General features: G+C 36.7%; 1 long non-coding RNA gene and 1 other non-coding gene across 7 annotated transcripts; both read right to left on the minus strand.

Annotated features, from left to right (window-relative positions):
* Positions 1–216: 216 nt before the first annotated feature.
* Positions 217–4340, minus strand: LOC110921305. 6 transcript variants are annotated; one of them, XR_002582342.2, is made up of 8 exons: positions 4235–4340; positions 4074–4166; positions 3729–3920; positions 3284–3645; positions 1646–3206; positions 1389–1550; positions 1243–1303; positions 217–1153 (listed from the first exon to the last, which is right to left on the minus strand). It is a non-coding gene; the product is annotated as an uncharacterized LOC110921305 (long non-coding RNA). The 6 variants fall into 6 exon arrangements; XR_002582341.2 differs by having other exon boundaries at positions 3729–3786; positions 3889–4166; XR_004888289.1 differs by having other exon boundaries at positions 217–439; positions 672–1153; positions 3729–4166.
* A 20284-nt stretch (positions 4341–24624) lies between these two features.
* Positions 24625–24730, minus strand: LOC118490865. The gene has a single exon (XR_004890090.1). It is a non-coding gene; the product is annotated as a small nucleolar RNA R71 (small nucleolar RNA).
* Between the last annotated feature and the right edge of the window lie 285 nt (positions 24731–25015).

Here is a 25015-nt window from a genome sequence, read left to right on the forward strand (position 1 = left end):
TCGTTATGAGAATCATTACTAAATAAGATAATTCTAATGGCTAAGAAATTGACGCACACTCATGCATTAATAAAATAATCTGTAGTAATTATGCCATGTTTGGTGAGATTTTTAGATGGAATAGTTAAATTAGTCTTATCTCGAGATCTATCCCTCATAAGAGTTTGCTCCAAATAGAGAAAAGAAGACCTGAGTTTAAGTCTTGATTTTCATCTATGGCTGCTCAAAAATAAGAATCTTGGTTTATTGTTTCATGTCATTAGGTGTAATAATGTGATAAAGGAAATTACAAAATTCAAAAGAAACTAATCATCAATGTATTGTATATAATGTTTGCATAAGGTAGCAGACCTTGAATCATTACGTCACTTTTCCGTTGCTCAAATGCACCATGAAAGGAGCTACTTTCTTCCTCCTCTTTAAATTGAATAGTAATCCCCTTTGAAAAAAATTTCTCATTCAAACGTTAGAATATCATTAGTCACGGTACACTCATATATGCATAATGTGCATCATAATAACACAAATTAAAGGTTCAAAATGTTAACTCTTTTCTTATATCTATATGTACAGATATAAGTACCTTGCATAAACGCGATATAGTTCTAAACCAATCAATCGGAAAAAATATACAAAAATAGAAGCTACACAACATAGTCGCAACGACTTACCTCTTTGACGATTTCAGAACCTTCTGATACACAAAGTGATTGTAATTCACCTAACCTGAAAAGCTGAAGCCGCCAAAAACTCAGAAACCATGAGCCTAGAAAACCCGAAGCTCACACAGATCCTTGCATTTTGACGCCACTTCTTGAGCCTCAAAGCCCTTCATCACTGCTTGAGCCTGGCTTCCCATCAGATAAGACTTTTAATTTTTTTCTGTGATCCACTGCGGATTTATTAGATTCAACACAACTTCTGTACACCCAACACAACTTCGGTGATCAGCATAGATAAATGATGACTTTTTTAAAGTTCTACAAGAAAAAATAACATGCGAAACAATATAAAAAACTACCATGCAAGCTCAAAATTAGTATCAACCTAACAATCGAGACTTTAAAGCCATAAGTTCGGAGCGTAAATTTGTGAGGCATTTCAGCTTTTAAGTTTTCCAAGGTGTCTTTCAAGTTAAAGTTCGCATGAATACCTACAAAAGAAAGAAGAATAAAAATAAGTACTAAAAATAAACATAAACCTCCGCTGAACCAACACATTGCAACGAATAAAAACACAAACCTCTGCTGAACACAAACCTCTGTTGAACCAACACAAACCTCTGCTGAACCAACACAAACCTCTGCTTAACACAAAATCAGAAAACTAAGCAAAACAAAAAACCGACTAAACTTACAATATTGACAGTTTGGTTAAGTAAGAATCACCTTTCTTGCGTCGAAACCAGCTTAGCGGTGTAGTTTTACGTCTAAATCAGGATGTTGACTAATTTTTTTCAAGATTTGTTTAAATTCTTGATCGCCGATGCATGCACAAGTTGAGAGCCTGACGAACGCAGCCTTCACATCAGCTGCCACTTGTTTATCAACCTGTTTTTGACATTGCTTAGTTTTTGACGCAAGAAAGCCTTCACGGCAGCATTACAAAATGTTTTTGACAACAAAGAATGAATATGTTGTATTACATGAAGTAGCCTTAGCTTTCGTTTCAAGTAAGAATCGCCTTTCTTGCGTCGAAACCACCTTAGCGGTGAAGTTTTACGTCTAGGTGGCTTTTTAATTTGTGATGTCGGTACTGAAAGCCTAAACAAAATCAGAAAACTAAGCAAAACAAAAAAACGACTAAACTTACAATATTGACAGTTTTCACAGGGACAGTTGACTTTTCAACTACGATTTTGTCTGATTTCGACACGTCATCGATCATACGGGCAACGCTTTCCCAGTATGTCAGATCTGCGGCTTTGCCAGCGCCAAGACTTCGAGTTTTGGTGGACGTGTTGACTGACACAAACACTATGTCGGCTTCACAGACGTGTTTCTCGACATCGGTGCTGAAAAAGAGGTTTTTGCCTATCCATTTCTTCACGACATCATTGAGACCTGGTTCGTAGATGGGGAGCTGGTCGTTGTTCCCGGCATAGATACAAGGGACAGAAATATCGACTACAGCCACTTCAATGTGGAGGCATTTGGTGCTATAACAGCCATAGTGGGCCTGCTGACATATCCGACTCCAATGCAGTAAATCTTCACCATTTTTGTGTATTCCAATAGACCAGTAATCAGAATAAATAAGTATGAAGTCACATGGTATATAAGATCAAGAAATAAAAAATAAACCAATTCGCACACCCTTAAAGACTTTAAATCTTATGTTTAAGAAAGTAAACTCTGCTTAAAAGCTACAATTTAAGATCATAACCGATCTACTGCAATTGAACAGCTAAAAATCACAATAAACTGCGGTAGAGATTAAACTAAAGAAAAAACTACCAACACTCTAATCTGATTACAACTAAAACTCACAGATCTAACGCAAACACTTCCGATTCACAACACACAACCTAAATTCAGTTCACAAACAACATGAAAATTATAGCAAATTAAAGAACATATTCGCTGTGCAAAATTAAAGAACATATTCGCTACAGAAACCAGTAATCATTCGCTGCTGAATTGCCCAGAACTATGCTGCATTAACGTTCATTTGCAGAAGTTTATTCGCTGTCCTGAAAGCTCGAGATTCAAGTTTTGTTTACGCAGTCATGAAATTAGGTTCATACGCTGATATAAAAGTTCATTCGCAGATTCAGTAACGTAATTTGTTGACCCAGAATTGATCGATATCTGTCAGTTTACTGCAATGCAAAATCTGGTTTGGTCATTTGCAGTGGATTTTTGTTATCCATTTGAAATCAGAATCATTTCATCCGCAGTTTTATAAGTTCGTTCGCGTAAATCAGTTGCCGCAGAATTGATCCCAAAAACAGGTCGTTGTAGTATCGCCCGCAAAATCTGACTTTAATTCGCTAAAATTCCACAGCCGCAGAACTTTAATCATTGCAGAAAGTGTCCGAAATTAGTTCGTTCGTTGATTAATCTACGCAAAACTGCTGTTCATTGTGGGCCCGGGGCAGTAGAAAGTGGTTCAAGGTCAGCATCAAAATCAATTAATGACGTTTCTGTTTTAAGTTCGGTTGGATTCCCAGTTGAAGATGCTAGGCTACTTGAAGAAGCAGTTCTCTGCAACAGGAAACAATCTCAAATTAGGCTTTAAATTATGTTGAAACTTGAAAACAAAAGGACAAATGAATAATCACAAGTTGAAGGTGATTATATCGAAGTGCGGATGGGATAAAACGGTCTGCAAGTTGCTGTGTTCTTGTGTATCTTTAGAGATTTTAGATCCGTCGAGTTAGTTGTGCCTTCATTTGTTATTGATCTGGTTGAAATGAAGAAGAGCTTGAAATAGAAAAGATTAACATCAACTGATTAATGTTGTTTGGTTGATTGGACAACAGCTATTGTAGTTATTTGGCCGAGATAATAAACGACGGTGATTTCAATGTTCGAAAAAAGCTGCTTTCAGATCGAAGTTTAGATTGGATGTTTTTCGCTGGTGTGAGTTGAAGGTTTGTCGTATCACATCGATTGGTGTAGGATGACCATCCTCTGCCCAAACCTGAAAATGCAATGTGAATGTGTTTTAACAGCTTTAACTTAAATAACCGAAAGTAATATAGTGGATTAGTGAGTTGAACTTACTTGATTTGTGTAGGATGAGAGTGGTTCCCGAAAATCAAAACAGCTTTAACTTAAATAACTAAAAGTAATATTAAAAGTAAGTTAGATGTAGACACTATATGAACACTTGCAGTACAGAAAACAGAACATTAAACTAAGCCAAAGTAGTTAGATTTATGACCTCAGATGGTAGCATTGATTATACTCCACAATCTAACACCAAACAAAGAACAAAAATATTCCTCATACACAATATCGGAAGTTATCGTAGTAAAATAACAGCAGAAAGAATCCACAACTGTTCATAATCTATAATCTGATCAAACTGGATACTGAAAATTATTACGATCTTGCACATGGTATTACCTGTTCATCAGATCTAGGGTTTCAATTTCGGATAAAGAAAGGCGTGCTTCTATGTTGTGTTGTGATTCAAACCCTGGCTTAGACAAATCGAGACTACAAAAGAAGTGGATGGAATTAGGATTAGGGTTTAGGAAAAGAAACTTTGGGTTTGGATTTATTACCCTATGAATACGATGATTTGAGAAAGAAGAAGCAGCTGAAAAGTTCCAATGCGAGAGAGTTTTAGAGAGAGAGAGATCAGGTTTGAATTTTGAATTTTGAATTTTGAATTTTGATTGTGAAGCCTGAATGATTTATCTTATATACGTGGAGCCACAATTTTTAATCTCTATTAAATGCAAATTACATATTTCTATACGTTTTTAAATTTCAAATTTCAAATTACTCTCCCATTTGAATGAAACATCAGTGGTTTGAGACTCTCGAATGAACAATCAGTGGTTTCATAATTGAGAGTGGGGCAGTGGTTTGATGTCATGAGTGGGCCAACTTTGAATTTTAAAGTCTTTTAATATTAGGCATTATGATGTAATAATGACATAAGAAAACCCTTGTTGGACATGCTTTCCTGCTGACACATCTGCTTTTCTTTTGTCACTTGGATTTCTCCTTTTATAGAAAGTATAGATAGATATATATAATTGTTAACTTCGTATTATATATTCTTCTATTAATGGATAAAGCAGTGAAGTAAAAAATTGGTATAAACACATAAATAACTATTGTTTACTAAAAACAATTTCATAAGAAACTTAACACACTAATAAATTAAGGAAATAAATAAATAAACAACATCATAAAAATATAAATGAAATAATCGAAAAAGTATAGCGGATTGAAGGAGTGGAGGACCACTTCTCTTTTCGGTTTCTTACAATAACTTAAATAATATTAAAAAATCACCATTTGTTTAGTTAATAATACAAAATAACGTAATTTTTGTTTCTTTTAAACAGTCCTTTTATTACATCTTTTCGTCAACAAAACTCCATTATTTCAACAATAACTAGTTCAAACCAAACACGCAAACCATTTTTCGACGCCTCATTTTCAAAAAGAAGTTTTTTTTACTTGTCTTATAGGTAGAGAGAAAAAATTAATACCATAAGGATATAATCCCAAATGGTCTGATAATTTTATAAACATAGTTAAATAATGATGGTAATGAAACTGTAATGATGGTAGAAACAATCGACGAGAGTCAATTGCTCGCCGAGGGTCCGGAGTTCTAAACCGACTTGGGCCACGTCCCAATGCCGGCACGTATGACAGAACCGGCCCGGATGACCATACATACCGCGGGGACTCCCAGATGATGTACATCCAATCTCGGGACTACGACTACATACCCCGGTGCAACCCCGCGCAACATATGATCGCGCAGCAAAGCACGATCACGGTTCGGTCTACAGACCGAAGTCAGCAACCGGCAATTCCAGGTTCACCAAAGAGATTGCCTTGGCGGCAATCGTGAGGGCCAAACTTCCACCCAGCGTGGACAAATATAATGGCTCGTCGGATCCCGACGACCATATGAATGTTTTTACCAGCGCCGGTATCGTCGGCGGCTGGTCGCACCCTCTGTGGTGCCATTTATTTGTCCATACCCTCACGGGAACCGCGAGGGCCTGGTTCGATTCTTTGCAAGTAGAATCACTGGCCTCATTTGATGACATGCAAGAAAAATTTCTTGCACCTGCAAGAAAAATTTCTTGCACACTTTAGCCAGCAGCAACGTCACGAACACGACACGACAGACGTCATGAACATCAGCGCAGAGATAATGAAGGCTTGGAAGCTTTCGTTACTCGTTACACAAGGAATGCCTCGAAATCGGCGGGGTGACAGACCAGCTTGCTCACGGTAATTTCATCAGAGCGGTAAAAAATGATGAAATGATCAGGACCATATCCCGCAAGGACGGCTTACCAAAGAAGTGGGACGACGTCACGGCAGCAGTCAAGACGTACGCCCAGACGACACGGTCTCTAAGACCCAACAAAGGCAAACCTCGCCCTACTTAGGCGGAGGGGCAATCTTCCTAATAAAAGCCCAGGCGCAACAACAACAATAAGCGCAGCCAAGATTCGTGGAACTGCGACCATGAATCCAAGTCTTTTGCTTCTCACAGGTCCCAAGTCGACGCCAGAGCAACAATAAATGCCTAGAAAGATCGAAGGGCATCAATGAAAAAGCCTCGAGAACGCAGTTGGACCGAGCTTACAAAATCGCCATGGGAAGTTCTTCTTGTAGAAGAACAGACCATGGGACCGGCCCTAACGATGAAATCCAAGAAAGTGCAAGACACGAGTCAATACTGTGAATATCATAAAGACTCGAGTCACACCACAAACAATTGACCAGTTTCCGCTTGGAGATTAAGCGAGCCCTCAAGGAGGGAAAGCTGCAACACCTGTTGCCGAATGCACCAAAGCAAACCAAGCGCATCACTCCTAATGACGAGGGCACCTCCAGTGGCAAAAAAGCCATGTATACAGCCACTACCCACATGATCAGTGGGGCCACAGACAGCCGTGCAAGGCGGCAAAGAGAGGGGAGGATGACTGGCGCGACGAACAGGTCGTCTTCCTCAAGGTTCGAGGCCGACCGCGTGACAAGCGCGCCGTCTTAATCACCAGCTACCTAGCACACTACTACACCGAGCGCCTATTTATAGACCCAGGCAGTACCTCCGACATTATCTACGAACAGTCTTTCAACCAGTCGATCAGGAGGACAAAGATCGGTTGCAGCCGGTCGATTACCCGTTGGCCGAGTTTGCAGGGGAAATAGTGTTCCCCCTCGGCCAAATTACATTTCCGATGCGCCTTACCAACGGTAGGCACACGCGAATGGAGGTGGTTAATTTCATGGTCTTAAGCCACACCTCCCGATACGACGTGCTTCTCGGAAGAGAATCACAGGGCGATTTCAACATGATCACATCTGTTCCCCACTCTGCTATCGGTTTCCCAACCGAAACGGGGATCGCAATCATTTACGCCCGCAGAGAAGTCATGTCTACGAGCAAAATTGTCTTTTAACGTTTTATTATAACAAATTAAAAAAATTGACCATTTTGCCCTTTATTAAATGTAGGAAAAAAAACAAAAAAAAAACTAGATGTTAACTGAAAAATCTGACAAGATTTTACTTTTTGATGAAAATGGCAACAAAATTGAAACCAAATGAGCCTAGATTCAAAATGTTTGAGTTTTGGACTAAAGTGAACAAACCTCAACGATCATTTTGGGAGTTTACTCTAAATGCTAAAAACCTTGACATTGAAATATAATATTGAAACTATATAATTTTCAAAATGTTAAATAATATTTAAACCATATAATATTTAAATTCTTATTAAAACGTTGAAAACAGTATAACACTTAAACAATATAATATTTTAATGGTATGAAAATATTTGAAAAAGTAAAATGTTAAAAACCATGTAATATTTAAACGATCGAATATTTTTAAAGGACCGATCTTGAAAAGAGTAAATATTTATATACAAAAAATAAAACTTTTCTTCCAAAAAAACAACTCAAATTACCCCACCAAAACACCTTTTTTTTTCATTTAAAAAAACATCACCCTCCAAAAACAATTAAATTTCCCCACCAAAACAATATTTGCCACCTCTGTTCTTTTACATATGCCCATTTTTTTCTTGTTTTTCGTTTATTATTTTAAAAAATTCAACCAAGTTAATTTATGACGTAAAACATATATTAAGAAAAGAAAAATAAAAAATATGTTAAACAGGTCAACCTGCGAACTAGTGGGGTTGACACAATCTATACCCATTTAGCTGAATGGGTTCATCCTAAAACTGACCCCAACCCGTTTATACTAAACCCAACCAGAGAGAAAATTAGAAGTCGTCTACTAAAAAGTGTCAATTTAGGTTATGTTTATCTAAAACTTAGTAAAAAATTATCCTAAGTTTATTTATTTTTAGTGCATACAACTTCAGTAATCATTTATCCAAAAGTAGCTGATACCAAGTTTGTTTGCTAAGATTGTTGAGACTGTGTGTGTATTATAAAAAGTCAAAAGGACTTTTGATGTTGAGACTGTATTTATATTCTCATTCTCATTCTCAACATATACAAAAGGATGATAGAGGAATAGTGCCACACAACTCTGTAATATTCCCCTATTTGACCATTAGTTTTATTATTTTATATTCGTTTTAAAATTATGATTTCGTCCTTAATTTAAAATAAAATTTTGCTTTCGCTCCCACTTCAAAATAAAATTACGTTTTTGTCAGAAGATAGAGGAATAGTGCCACACAACTGTGTAACATTCCCCTATTTGACCATCAGTTTTATTATTTTATATTCGTTTTAAAATTACGATTTCGTCCTTAATTTAAAATAAAATTATGTTTTCGCTCCCACTTCAAAATAAAATTACGTTTTTATCCCTCGCTCAAAATTATGATTTTGCCCTCGGTTCAAAATTATAATTTTTTCCCCATATTACAACTACAATTTTGGCCCCAGTTCAAAATAAATTTTCGCTTTTGCCCAAACTAAAAATGACGATTTCGCATTTTCTTTCAAAAAATTATGATTTCCCCTTAAGTTTAAAATTATGTTTTTGACTGGTTCAAAATAAAAGTATGCTTTTGCCCCCAATTCAAATTACGATTTTGCCATCATTTCAAAATTTTGATTTTGCCCGAGTTCAAATTAAAAATATAGTTTTGTCCCTAGCTTAAAATTACGATTTTATCCTTAGTGCACAGTTATATTACGATTTTGTCTCCGGTTCAAATTTATAGTATTGCCATCACTTTAACTTTTAGCGAATTACGATTTTACCCAAGTCAACAAATACAACTTTGCCCTCAGTTCAAATTACAGTATTGCTCTCGTTTTAGTTTTTTTAGCAAAACTATAAAAGTGTTTTTTTTCTAAAAACGTGATTTTAGAATGGATGTAAAATAATAATAGTGTTTTTTTAATTGATTGAGAATTATTCGGCTATCGCCCCGCAACGCGGGCGGGGCATCACCTAGTTTCCTATACATACAAAAACCAAATGGGGGAATAGTGCCAGCAGCTGCCTGGCACTCCCCCATTGGACCAAAACGTTTATTGCTTTATATCTATTTTAAAATTACGTTTTTGCCGTTAGCTCAAAATAAAATTATGTTTTTGCCCCTAGCTCAAAATAAAATTACGCTTTTTGTCCCCATCTCAAAATTACGATCTTGCCCTCAATTCAAAATTACTTTGCCTGGCACTCTCCCATTGGACCAACCAGTTTATTATTTTACATCCATTCTAAAATCACGTTTTTGTCCGTCTCTAAAATTACGGTTTTGCCCCAGCTCAAAATAAAATTACGCTTTTGTCCCCAGATCAAAATTACGATTTTTCCCTCCATTCAAAATAAAATTGTGGTTTTGCCCTCAACTCAGAATTACCTTTTCGCCCCCAGTTCAAAATAAAATTTTGTTTTTGCCCCCCCACTTAAAAATTACGATTTTTCCCTCTGTTCAAAAATGTGATTTTTCCCCGTTTAAAAATTGTGATTTCGCCCTCAATTCAAAATTACGTTTTTTCCCCACTTCAAAAGAAAATTATGTTTTTGCCCCCAACTCAAAATTACGATTTTCCCTCGGTTCAAAATAAAATTGTGCTTTTGCCTCAAGCTTAAAATTATGATTGTGCCTTAGTTCAAATTTATATTACGTTGTTACCCTCAAGTTAAAATTACGAATTTGCCCCTGTGAAAATTTACAATTTTGCCCCAGGTTCAAATTTACAGTACTGCCATTACTTTAGCTTTTGTCAAATTACGATTTTACCCCAATCAAAAAATACAACTTTCTCTCAGTTAAAAATTACAATATTGTCATTATTTTAGTTTTTTTTTTATCAAAACTATAAAAGTGTTTTGTTTTAATTAGTTGACTCGATTTAATTGTTTTTCGTGTCAATGAGCTGACTAACACTCGCTCATTATTTGGTCATCGTCCCGCAACGCGAGCGGGGCACCAACTAGTTATTACTACATATACATTTATCGGAGGGGAATAGTTTTGTTTGGTTATTGGCCAAAAATGACGGTCAGTAACATGGTTTTTTTTTCTTTGTTTTTTTTTCTTTAATCTAGCATATAATAGTTATCTATAACTAAAAAATGGAGATGGAGAAAAGTGTTAAGAAGCTGTCTGCCACTTCTTCATTTGTTCTGGCAAATTATAATTTTATTCACAACATAAAATTAAGTTTTTGCCCTCAACTAAAAATTACGACTTTACTCTCCGTTCAAAATAAAATAATGCTTTTTGCCCCCAGCTATAGTCCTGCCAAATTACGATATTATCCCTAGTTTAAAATTACGATTTCACCCTCAGCTCAAAATATAATTTTGTTATTGCCCCAAGATAAAAATACGATTTTGCCTTAGTTAAAAATTACGATTTTACCCCCCTCCCCTTCAAAATAAAAATATGGTTTTGCTCTCAGTTCAAAGAGTTAATTACTGTTTTCGTCCCTGTGGTTTGTCAAAAATCACCATTTCAGCCCATTAGTTTAAAAATTGCGATTTCAGTCCTTGTGGTTTCCCTTTCGTAACAATTTCAGTTCACCTCCGTTAACCCCATCCATTTATTCTGTTAAGTACACGTGAATTGACCATAATGCCCTTATTAATAAAAATAAAAAGATATCTAAATGAGTTAATTACTGTTTTCGTCCCTGTGGTTTGTCAAAAATCACTATTTCAGTCCATTAGTTTAAAAATTGCGATTTCAGTCCCTGTGGTTTCACTTTCGTAACCATTTCAGTCCAGTCTCCTAACACCGTCTATTTTACCGTTAAGTTTTTAAAGAAATACCTAAATTACCCTTGTGTTAATTAAATAAAAAAACCATGAAAATTTAAAAGATTGTATTCTAGGACCCACTTCTTAAACACAACCCCACGCTACCCCACCCCACTCCATCCCTGCTCTCATTTCCGGCAAAAGCTTCCGGTCGTCTTCTCCGGAAGCACAACCCCACCCTCTTAATGTTCGACGACCCATAACCCCACCCCAATTAATATCTTCCTAGCAGCATTAATTAACATAATAACTTTGAAAAATAATGCTGGACATTTTCTCATTCTAAAATCCAAAATTAAAATTTTGGAACCATATATGTAAAAATAGTGCCAGACTTCTACTTCTACTGAAGCCATGGTGGGTCGAACCCTACAATCCAATTTAAGTCCATATGTCATACAACAATAAAATCATATAAATCCAATAATAAAATCATATAAGTCCATATTTAATTAGCACAAGGGTAATTTAGGTATTTCTTTAAAAACTTAACGGTAAAATAGACGGTGTTAGGAGACTGGACTGAAATGGTTATGAAAGTGAGACCACAGGGACTAGAATCACAATTTTTAAATTAATGGACTGAAATAATGATTTTTGACAAACCACAGGGACGAAAACAGTAATTAACTCATTTAGATATCTTTTTGTTTTTTATTAATAATGACATTATGGTCAATTCACGTGTACTTAACAGAATAAATGGATGGGGTGAACGGAGGTGGACAGAAATGGTTACGAAAGTGAAACCACAAGGACTGAAATCACATTTTTTAAACTAATGGACTAAAATAGTGATTTTTGACAAACCATAGGGACGAAAATAGTAATTAACTCTAGTTCAAATTATGATTTTGCCTCAATTTTAAAATCACGATTTTACCCAGTTTAAAATTCAATTTTGCCATCTTTTTTTGGCAAAACTATGGTAGTGTTTTATTTTACTTGGTTGACTCAATGTAGTTTTTATTCGTGCAAAACAGCTGCCTAGCACTCGCTAATTGCTCCTGGCAAATTATTGCTTTGCCCCGAGCTCTATATTACATGCTTGCCATCGTTTTAGTTATTTTTTAAGCAAAACTATGGTAGTGTTTTGGTTTAATTGGTTAACTCGATGTATCCTTTTTTGAGGTCGTGTTACAAGTAGCATATATAGGTAACCGAAATAAAGGCCTACATGTTATTAAACTAAGAAACATTCGGTTTAGCGCCACGCAACACGGGTGGCGCATAAATGGGCGGCCGACCCTCCCCTATTGGACCAACCAGTTTATTATTTTATACACGCTTTAAAATTACGTTTTCGCCCCGGAATAGTGTTTCCCTTCGATTTGTTCAAATGGGCGGCGAGCAATACCCATTGGACCAACCAGTTTATTAGTTATACCCATTTTAAATTTACGGTTTTGCCCCCCGTTAAAAAATACGGATTTGCCCCAACTTCAAAATATATTTACCCTTTTGCCACGAGCTAAAAAATGCGACTTCGCCCTCGGTAAAAAATTACGCTTTTACCCTCAGCCAAAACTACGTTTTCGCTCCAGCTCAAAATAAAATTTTGTTTTTCCCCTGGCTCAAAATTACGATTTTATACCTGTCTATTATTTTATACCCACTTTAAAATTACGGTTTTAACCCCAGATTAAAATTACGTCTTTGCCCCCAATTCAAAATATAATTATGCTCTTGCACCCAACTAAAATTTACGATTTTCCTGTCGGTTCAAAATTACGATATCATCCTCAATTCAAAAAAACGTTTTTGCCCCCAGTGCAAAATAAATATATTGTTTTCCCCTAGCTAAAAATTACGATTTTACTAAAAAAAATATGACTTTGCCTTCAGCTAAAAATCGTGTCAACGAGCTGCCTAACACTCGCTCATTAGTCCTTACAAATTACTGTTTTGCCCTGAGCTCAAAATTGCGATCTTGGTTTAGAATTAATCGGCTATCGCCCCGCAATGCGGGCGAGACATCACCTAGTTGTCAATATTCAACAAAATCTATACAGTTTATATGCAATTTTTACTTTGGAAAAATAATCTAAATATTTTATAAATAGTGAAAACCTAGTTATAAACAAGTCAAAGGACTTTTGATATTAATAATAAGGAGGTGGCAATATGGAACCATTTTCTGATGAAAATATCCATTTTTGTTGGGTTTGTTGTATTCTTTTTTCTTTCTTTTTTTTTCTTTCTTTTTTTTGTGTGTTTGGTTGAAAGGATCAAAAAAAAAAAAAAAAAAAAATGAAAGGATATTCTTTTTTTATAATATTGTTTTGTAATAATAATAACTAATACAACCACTATAAGAATTATGAAAAATAAGGTATTTGCGGCATATAGCCCAACCCAACCTGTTTTCGCTCGAATCTGACCCGTTATCAACCCATTCATATCTACCCAGTGACGTCTCCAAGAATTTATGTACTCTGTTCGAGCTCGAAAATTGTGTCATTCCGTAATGTTTTATTATTATTATTATTATTATTATTATTATTATTATTATTATTATTATTATTATTATTATTATTATTTTATTTTTTTTTAAATCAAGTGGGTATTATACTCACTAAACCTAATGCAACTTCTAAATCATAAAAATTGTTTTATAAATGATCCTATCATGGAGTTGATATGGGTATACTATTTATTAAAAAATTAACACACACACACACATATATAGAGGAAGGTTATCGTACAATGACTCTTATCGTAAAAAACGCACGTGATCATCCCAGCCCGAATTCACTCCAGAAACATGTGATTTGTGCTGAAAAACCAACATGCGAAATTGCTTTATACCCCAACATGCGATTTCATCATTTTACCGACATGCGATTTTCAACATGCTTTTTTTATAACATGCGATTTCACAATCGCGTACGAGCATACGATAAGCCCTATTGTACGTTACATTTTTTCTATATATGTATATACATATATAATATCTGATTTAGTAGAAAAAAAATGTGTGCCCCTCGAAATCACAGGCCCTGTGCGGTGGTCCTCCTCATACACGCTCGTCACCGCTTTGTATCTACTTATATACGTTTGAATGTGTTAATTCAGGTTTTTCGGGTTAAATAGTTTTAATTAAGAAAAAAACTCGTAAAAGAAAAGTCAAATATGTCAGTACGTCACCGTGAGTGTATTTATAATGCATAACCATTTTACTAAAAACGTTAAATTGTTATTCAATTACTAGAGTTTAGTACCTGTATTTGACATACTAATATTTGCACAATGAAATTAAAGATTTAAACAAAGTCTGTTGGTTCAACCCATGCCCAAAGTCTGTTGCCAATTCCATTGTACTTGTACAAACTTTGTTATTCCTGGATTCAGGACCGACTCAACCATTTTGGTGGCCTAAAGAAAATTAAAAACTCGAGACCTTTTTCCAAAAAAAAAAAAAAAATTATTCGAGAAAACCCTCCTTTACCAGGATTTGGACCGGCAAAATAATCTAAAAGGTTTATTGTTGAGGAAGTTAATTTATTTTTTATATATTTTTATTTTTTTGTATTTTTATATATTTTTTGTACGTATTAGGTATGTTCAGCCTAGCCCAAATATAATATATATAATTTTTTTTAAGTTGGAGGACCTATTGATTTGAAAGCCTAAAGACCAAGCCTCAAAATTTTTGGACTTGTGCCGGCCCTGCCTGGATTTTTGACCTAAAGCAAGCAATTTAAAGAATGAAGGTGAACAAGTGAATATTATAGATCAGTTAATAACTTTATGAGAATTTACAAATCAGTCTCTTGTCTAGTCTGGTCTGATCTGATGTCCCAAGGGACACATCATTTAAATTCTCTATCCTCAAATCAAATACATAATATATGCTTGTCAATGGTTTGTCATGATTAGCGAAAGTATCTTGTAATGACTATTTCAAAAGTCAAAGACAAGAAATAGCATTATCTCTTAATAACGTATGTACTTTGCACTGAAAAACTTAAAGGGTTCAAAACCTAGTAATCAATCATTCTAGAACAGATAATTGGTTTTTAAAGCGAATTCGAATTTTGTATTCTTGTTGTGGTTGTCGCCTAAGAATAGGTGACGGTATTGTTTTTAGATCTAAACACAAGGGTCTTGTGTTAAGGTCCTAGGAAGGTTATAGACTAGGTCAAAGCATTACTAATAACCTAATTCCCTATAACCATGGGCTCTGATACCAACTTTTCTATCACACCCCGACCACGCAAAACAACAAATCGTGTCGGAATCGTCGGGGAGTTTTGTAACAGAATCATTGTTTCATAACACATGGAAATTTAAATGTTTTTTTATTGATTAAAAGAAATTACAACATCTTAACAACAAGGAAGCATAACATAATTAAATAGTCTTGCATCTTTTATTGTTACTAAGGCCCGAGTCTGCCTATGTGTAACTTGATCAATCCTATGCATCATTTCCTAAAACACATGTGAAAAAATGTACGTCAGCATAAAAATGCATGTGAGATACATAGATTTTATTGATTTAGGATTCATGACTTATAGGTTTAAAGAAAATGTTTAACAAAATTCAGTCATGATCCTTGTAAAATGTTTTCTTTTATAATCATAGAAAAGTGATAACAAATCAGATATTATAAAAGAACAATGCATAATGAAATGAATAACCAAGTAGAAATGAGTTTGTATAAAATATGTTATTTGTAAAACAATGTTTCATGAAGATATGATATGAGTGTAAAAATATATTATGTCTAACTTAAAATGGTTTAAATAATACTACGATGTGTAATACCATAAAAGCACTTATATATAGGAAGTACCAGCGGCGTATCCACCATACTTTTATCTTATTACACACACCTCGTTATTTAAATCACTTATCAAAACAAACCATCAATGTAAAAATGTTCATGTATAACCAAATGTAATGTATAGTGAATAAAGGTAATTATTGACTAAAAGCATTTACTCAACCCTATAAGAAAGAAATGTACAAAACAATGCATTTGATAAATTATAATCAAAAGTTATGTTTTGTAAAATAATGCATGTTTTACTGATACAAACATCTATGCGGTATGTGAAAATGCATACATCCAAGCCTAAGCGTTGAGACTGTGGCGATAAACCCTTAAACGACTTAAAGGTTTATCTGAGTTATATGTATCAAATTCGGTCATTCCTTTCATCCAAACATACCTAGGATGTCAGGAACGGGAGTTGTCAATTCCTATGGTACCACTACCTACTAACGAACGGCGTAGCTAATGTTAATGAATGTATTTTTGAGCCATTTAAACAAACCAAATGTCATACCAAAACGTAAGCATGTTTTATGAAAATAATTGTACTAAGTATGCAACAAATGAACATACATAGCATGAAATGAAATGTAAAACAATGTACTAAGTATGCACTAAATGGACATACATAGCATGAAATGAAATGTAAAACAATGTACTAAGTATGCACTAAATGGACATACATAGCATGAAATGAAATGTAAAACAATGTACTAAGTATGCACTAAATGGACATACATAGCATAAAATGAAATGTAAAACAATGTACTAAGTATGCACTAAATGGACATACGTAGCATATAATGTAATGTAAAACGATATACTAAGTATGCAACAAATGGACATACATAGCAAAAACACAATGAAATCATGTACTATAAGTGTACTAATGAACATAACAAGCATATGATACGAAATCATGAAAAACACGAAAGTAACAAGTAGGCACATGTGTTTCACCCCAAAATGTTTGAAAAACAGTAAAAGAGGGGTCTATGTACTCACTTGAGGGTGCTTAGAAGTCTTGAACAACAACCAAGCAGATAGAGGGATCACGGAATCAAACGGCACCTAATATAGGTAACTATGTGTCACGGCCCTCGTCCCGGTATTACCCGGTCCAGGAGCCGCGGGACAGAAAACCCGTGGTATTTATTATCTGATTTGACAGCAGAAGTTTTAACAGGATCTTTTAAACTTGAAAATGTCCGATTATTTTATTTCATAATTTGGGACAACCCCGTAATTTACAATAGAGGAATTTCACGAGGAAATTCCCTATTTTACAAAACATGTTTATTTATTTAACTGAGCCACCACTTCAAGCTTGATTAGTGCTCCGTAGCACTTTTTCCTTGATTCACAGGAGGTCGCCTGAAACATGTTTTAAAAATATTTTTTTTTGTCAGCGCGGAAATACTGGTGAGTCACTCAAAGTTAATAAAACGACACCTAGCTATCAATTACAGCATAAGAGCGATTACAATGGCTTTTATCTTATTTTTATCTGGCGTCCTGTCACACCCTGGTGACGATGATCATACCGCTATTAGGTCCTTTCACCCAAGTAGTGATGATTATCACTGTTAGGTTAATGAACCTAACCGTGAGAAATTAGTAATGTGCACAATACCCCACTTGCCAGTGATTCAAGATAACCACGACTTAATCCCTGTAATTATAACTTTGGAAAAATAATTTGAGTATTGTAAAACATTGTTGATAAAAAGAGAATGACTCACATTGCAAGTTTAAACGGGCAGAGTTTAGCCTACTGATAAGCCTTGTAACCTAATTTAAACAACAATGCATACGAACTAGGTCAGTAACTAATACAACATTTACGATAACTCACGAGATTAAAACCCTCACAACGAATGACAAAGTGCAACACTTAAACATCCATCGAATTTACGACGAATGACAAAGTATAGCCCTAATGTGGGCAACACTTAAACATCCATTGGATTGGTTTCAATCGATCGGACATTGAATCGTAGCAGCGACCACGTTAATACCCTGTATCATAGCAGCGTTTCCTCTACTGGAAATTACGATTTGCAGAAGTAAACTTCATTTTTATCAAAATTTTCGACACAGTATGAAAGCCCCATGCACCAGTAATTTATAGCACGAAAATGGGTTTTACGCGGCCCGCATAAACCCATTAATGTATCTTACGCGGCCCGCGAAGGAACCTATCCTACGTTTAGGGCATATGTGTCACGAGTAGGGTTGCCACGAGTGAGATACCTGGCCCGACATGCTTATCTGGTCAATTTAAGGTTGACGCGGCCCGCGTAAACATATGCTTATGTTTTACGCGGCCCGCCTGAGAACAAAATCTTATTTTCTTGATTTTTTGTTATGGATTAGGGTTTCAGGGTCTGGGTTTTTGCTTACAGGTCGTTTTGGGGCATTTTTGCAGTCCTTACATCCTCCCCACCTTATTTAAAATCTCGTCCTCGAGATTTACTAAAATAAGTGAGGATACTTTCGCTTCATTTTCGATTCCAGTTCCTAGGTGTGTTCAGGTCCTCTTTTTGAATCCCATTTGACTTTGACTAGTACCAGTCTTTTGTGTTTGAGAAACTTAATCTTTCTGTCTTCTATTTGAAGTGGTTTCTCAACAAACTTCAGCTTTTCATTCACTTGTATGTCTTGAAGAGGGACTACTAGCGATTCGTCCGATAGACATTTCTTGAGGTTAGCTACATGGAATACATCATGTACTCCAGCTAGCTCTTCTGGTAGTTGTAAGCGATAAGCAACTGGTCCTATGCGTTGGATTACTAGAAATGGTCCTATGTACCTTGGACTTAGCTTTCCTTTCTTACCGAACCGAACCGAACCACTCTTTTCCAAGGTGAGACTTTTAATAGTACTTTATCTCCGACTTGAAATGCTAGTGGCTTGCGTCGGTTATCTACATAACTATTCGGGCGATCTCGAGCCGTCTTTAGTCTTTCCTTGATTTGAGTGATTTTGTCGGTAGTTTCTTGTACAATTTCAGGACCTGATAACTGGTTTTCTCCTATTTCTGCCCAACAAATTGGAGTTCTACACTTTCGTCCATACAGTGCTTCGAACGAGGCAGCTTCAATACTTGAATGATAACTATTGTTATAGGAGAATTCAAATAAAGGTAGGTGGTTATCCCAGTTTCCACCAAAATTTATCACACATGCCCTGAGCATGTCTTCCAGGGTTTGGATCGTCCTTTCACTTTGTCCGTCAGTTTGTGGATGGTAGGCAGTACTTAAATTCAATCGGGTCCCTATTGCTTCTTGAAAACTCGTCTAGAAATGTGAAGTGAAACGACTATCCCTATCCGATACAATGGAGAGTGGAACTCCACGTAAGGATACTACTTCGTCTACGTATAAGTTGGCTAACCTTTCCATGCTAAAGGTTTCCTTTATGGGTAGAATATGAGCTGATTTGGTTAATCGATCCACAATCACCCAAATCGCGTTGTTACCTTTTCTGGTTTTGGGTAACTTAGTAACGAAATCCATAGTTATTTGTTCCCATTTCCAAACAGGCATTTCGAATTGTTGGAGTAACCCTGAAGGTTTCTGGTGTTCTGCCTTAACTTGCGCACATGTCAGACATTTAGATACATATCTAGCTATGTCCTTTTTCATTCCTATCCACCAGAAATTATTTCTTAAATCTTTGTACATCTTATTGATTCTTGGGTGCATGGTATACCTAGATTTATGAGCTTCCTCTAAAATTTTGTTTCTTAAATTTCCTTGCCTAGGTACCCAAATTCTTTTCTGGTGGAATCTCTAAATTCCATCGGAGCCTTGCTCTAGTTCCTTTATACTTCCTTTCATTCCTTCAGCATCATCCTTGATTGCTGTTTCCTGAACATTCTTCAATTGTTCCATTAAATTTACTTGAAGATTTAATATAAGGGCACGAACTCGCTTTTGCTTTTCATGATACTTACGACTTAGGGCATCTGCGACTACATTGGCTTTTCCTTCGTGATATTGGATATCACAGTCGTAGTCATTTAGAATTTCCATCCATCTTCTTTGCCTCATGTTTAATTCTTTTTGCCCAAATATGTACCTTAAACTCTTGTGATCCGTATAGACTGTAAACTTACTGCCATACAGATAGTGTCTCCGGATCTTAAGGGCAAAAATTATTGATCCTAATTCCAAGTCACGAGTCCTATAGTTTTCCTCGTGCTTCTTCAATTGCCTTGAGGCATACGCAATTACCTTTTTGCGTTGCATTAGCACACATCCTAATCCTAATTTAGAAGCATCACAATAAACTTCAAAATCTTCTGTCCCTTCTGATAAAGCAAGAATTGGGGCATTTGTCAATTTTGCTTTAAAATCTAAAAAGCCTCTTCTTGCCTAGGTCCCCACTCAAACTTCACTGCTTTACAGGTTAGCCTAGTTAATGGCACAGCTATCTTAGAAAAATCCTTAATGAATCGCCTATAGTACCCAGCTAATCCTAGAAAACTTCTAACTTCCATAGCTGATTGCGGAACTTTCCATTTAGTGATTGCTTTTATTTTGGAGGGGTCTACGTGAATACCTTCGTGATTCACCATGTGTCCTAAAAATTGTACCTACTGGAGCCAAAATTCACACTTCGAGAATTTGGCGTAAAGCTTCTCCTTTCTTAACAAAGTTAAGAGTACATGTAAATGTTCACAATGCTCGTCCTGGCTTTTGGAATAAATAAGTATGTCGTCAATGAAGACAATTACGAATTTATCCAAATACGGTTTACAGATCCTATTCATCATATCCATAAATGCTGCAGGAGCATTTGTTAATCCAAATGGCATAACTGTAAACTCGTAGTGACCATACCTAGTTCTGAAAGCGGTTTTAGGTATGTCTTCTTCTTGTACCTTCAATTGATGGTATCCGGAGCGTAAATCTATCTTAGAGAAATATCTAGCTCCCTGAAGCTGATAAAAAAAAATCATCAATCCTAGGTAATGGGTATCGATTCTTAATTGTAACTTTATTCAATTCCCTATAATCGATACACATTCGCATCGAACCATCTTTCTTTTTCACAAACAACACTGGTGCTCTCCAAGGGGATGAACTAGGTTGTATAAACCCTTTGCTTAGTAATTCATCTAACTGCTTTTTCAGTTCTAACATTTCGGGGGGTGCTAACCGATAAGGTGCCTTGGCTATCGGTGTAGTTCGAGGAATTAGATGAATTCTAAATTCTACTTCCCTATCGGGTGGTAATCCAGGTAGTTCTTCTGGGAATACATCCAGGTATTCTGATACTACTGGAATGTCCTTAAGTTCTTTACTTTTGGTATTAACAACTACCGTAACCATATATACTATTCCCTGTTTTCTTGAATAACTGGCCACTTTCATAACTAAAATAAATTTCATTGGCTTTCGTGGCTTATCTCCTATAACCATAATTATTTCTCCTGTGGGTGTATAAATTTCTATGGAATTCTTATCACAAAGGATTCGAGCATGGTTGGCTACTAACCAATCCATTCCTAACACAACATCGAATCCAACTAAGTTCATGGGTAACAGGTTTGCAGAAAATTTATGACCTGAAAGTTCTATTTTGCCTTCCTGCAAGACTCGATCTATGCTAACAGAGTTATCGTCGACTGTTTCTACTGTATAAATCTGTCTAAGTTTGGTTAGAGGTAACTTAAGAGCTTGGCAGATTTATAAAACTTTGGTTGGCACCAGAGTCAAATAATACTTTCGCATAAACGTTGTGAACTAGAAACATACCCGCTATCACATCCGGAATCAGATCTGCTTCTTGTGTAGTCAACTGGAAGGCTCTTGCATTCTTCTTGGTAGTTCCTTCTGCAGGTTTAGCCTTGTTGTCAGCTGGTTTGACTAGTTTAGGGCAGTCTGGTCTAAAATGTCCAGCTTCTCCACAGTTGAAGCAAATTGTTGATTTCTTCCTCCTGCAATCTTCTTCTTGATGCCATGGAATTTTGCAGAAATTGCAATACCCTTTGCATTTTCCAAAATGCTTTCTTTTGTAGGTCTTACAAAATGGAACACTGGAGGATTGCCTAGTTCCTCTTTTCCTGAAGTTGTTACTAGCATTACCCCCTCGGAATCCTTGGGAAATTTTCTGAGCCAATTCCTCCTTTATGTTTTCTTCTCACGTGCGTACCAGTCCATCGGTCAAGGTATTGGCTAACTCCACCGCATCGTCAATTGTGCGGGGTCTCGCAGCTTTGACGATATCACGGATCTCGCTAATCAAACCACAAATGTAGTGAGCAACAAGTACTGGCTCTGGCGAAGCCAGAGTTGGCACAATTCTGGCATACTCGAAAAATTTCAAAGTATAACCTCGACAGTCAACATCCACCATTCGGTGGCTTGACGGGTGGTCCATTGGACAACCCTTAAGCGTGTTAAAAGATGAAATAATCCTCCACTTAATTGTGTAATTATCTTGAATTAGATAACTACCGTTGCTTATGTTTCAGGTGCATTTTGGGAGCTAAAAGATGGATTAAATGCAGCTTTGGAGACTTTGGTGATGAACGGGTCAAGCATGGAACAAAAGACAAGACAAAGAAGGACATTCAGGTCACTACCGTAAATTACGGTTCCACCGTAATTTACGGTGGACCTGAGAATCAAATATTGACCACCGTAAATCAGTCTCCTGTCACCATAAACATATCAAGTCCACCGTAAATTACGGTGGAGCCGTAATTTACGGTGGTGGCTGCGTGAAAAAGTGTAACTGCCACATTAAGTTGGTTTTGATGGTGTCTTTTCACATATTCCAATCATTGTCGGTTTTGGGGGCATTCCAGGGGCGAATTGGCTGGTTCTTGCTTGTTTTTGGACAATCTCTAACATTCGGTTTGTGTCTTTGATCCGTATGAACAATATTATCTTTGTTAGGATGTTGATTCGAGCCATGTGTGGCTAAACACTTTATGACTGTCCTAGATTGAAGGTTTGTTTGAGACAATTTGTATTTGATTTCCTAATTTCTAGAATAGCAATCCTAATCTTGATGGTTGGTTTGTTATGGTGTGTGATTTTTTGTTAGTAACTTGTTAATTCTTATGATTTTCTAGTTTGAAACCATACGTTCTTGGTGCCGTTGGCAATCGAGATATCATGGGTAGAATTAGGATTGGGTAAGGGTTGATTGATCATCGGGTAACAACCTCACGTTCTAGGAATCTGAGTACTTAGTTCCCTTTCATCACTGCAAGTAATCACACATGAGCTATGTCTATGTAGTTCTTTCTAGTGGAATGATAATATGAATGTCGATACAAACCGGAAATCTAGGGTGGTCATTTATCTCTAATTTGCTTACAAACAAACTTTTCTCTTGCAACTTACTTAGTTTAATTTAGTCTAAAACCAATTCACTCACGTAAACTCTCGAATCTTATTTCTTTTGCAATTAGTTTAATTTTAGGTGACTTAGATAAATCTTCAAATAACACACATTCCACAAACTCCCTGTGTTCGATACCCACTTGCCGCTATCTATATAGTTGTTATTGGGATTAAATTTGCGTGACCACGACATCACGTCAAATTTTGGCGCCGTTGCCGGGGAGTAGTGCGCAACGTGTGTTAGTTTAATAGTTTTGTTTGTTATTTTCGGGTTTACGTTGGTTGTGTTTAGTGTGCAGGTACTTCAGGTGTATGCATACTAGAGGCTCTCACAGGTCATCACCGCTATCGTTTGATCCGGAAATTGAAAGAACGTTAAGACAAAACAGAGTTTTAGTACGAGAAAACAAGATCATTGGTTCACCCACTTCACCCATCACACCGAGAAACATCATGGCTGATTCTCAAATTCCACCTACAACCAGTCAATCATCCTCATCCTTTATACCTACTTCCACCCAACCATCACCAAACACCACATTACCTAATACCACCGCCGAATTTACACCATCCAATGTCACCCAACCAATTACCACTCAAGCTGAACCCGCCATCACCTACAACCCATCCACCACAATCCCACCATTATCCCACTTCTTTCCCCCAACTACGGGTCAATCATCATCCACCTTCACAATTGCACCCAATTCAACTATTGTGCATACTACTTCATCTTTTAGACCACAACAACAACAATCGGGCTTTCAGTATTCGACCATCCCATTTGGGTAGACCTCGGGAATTCAAGGAGATGGTTATGATGAGGGATTTGAAGATTATGAGGGTTATGAAGATGATGGGTACGGTTATGGAGGTTATGGTGATCAAGGGGAGTTTGGGTATATTCCAAGTCAATCCCAAGGGATGGCAAGTGTTGGTGGAATGCAACAACAACAACTTATACCACAACACATTCGGCCAAGACCACAAGGGCCACCAATGCCACATCCTATTCCATTGCAACAAGTCCGGCCACAACATGTGCAACAACAATTTCAAAGACCACCTCAACGTCCACCGATGCGACAACAACAGTTCCAACAACCAATCGCACCACAAGGGCAAGTACCAAGGCCAAATGGTCCTATTATTCCAAGAGGTAGATATGGTGTACCAAGGAGACACCTTAGAGAAAATGTGAGGGGCATTGAATCACATTTTCGGCCGGTAATCACGCAAAACCCTTCACCGGTAGTCATTCCTCATAATGATCAAGGGCGAACATTTGAAGTAAGAACCAACTCTTTGCAAAGTTTACCGAAGTACAAGGGGTTGGCAACGGAGGAGCCGTATTTTCATTTAGAGGCTTATGACTCAATTTGCAACACTCTTGGGAGTCAAGGGTTTTCGGCTGACGATATTAAATTGGTTTTGTTCCAATTTTCCTTGGAAGATAAGGCGAAGAAGTGGTTTTACACGTTACCTTCGGCATCCATATATACATGGGGGGAGATGCAACAAACCTTCTTGGATGAGTTTTACACCGCCCAAAAGACCAACGATGCAAGGAAGGGGTTGAGAAGCTTCCAACAACAACATGGTGAGATGTTTCATGAGGCATTCGAGCGTTTCAATATGATGATTAAGAATTGCCCTCATCATGGAATTGAATTGTGGGAGTTGATGAATGCCTTCCACGAGGGGTTGAGTGCCGAAGATGCACGTGATTTGATGTCTATTACCGGTGGGACCTTCGGAACAAATTATGAGAATGATGATTGGGAGTTTTTAGAAAGCATGGCAACTACATCAAAAAGGAAAGCTCAAGCCTGGAGAAGAGCCCGACCGACCACTACCCGACCGCAAGTGCACGCCATAGATGATGGTAATGTTCAAACCACTAACCAAATATATGATGTTTGTGCTTTGTGTAATGAAATAGGTCATGCGGC

This window comes from Helianthus annuus, chromosome 3 (genome assembly GCF_002127325.2).
Source record: "Helianthus annuus cultivar XRQ/B chromosome 3, HanXRQr2.0-SUNRISE, whole genome shotgun sequence".
Taxonomy (NCBI): Eukaryota; Viridiplantae; Streptophyta; class Magnoliopsida; order Asterales; family Asteraceae; genus Helianthus; species Helianthus annuus.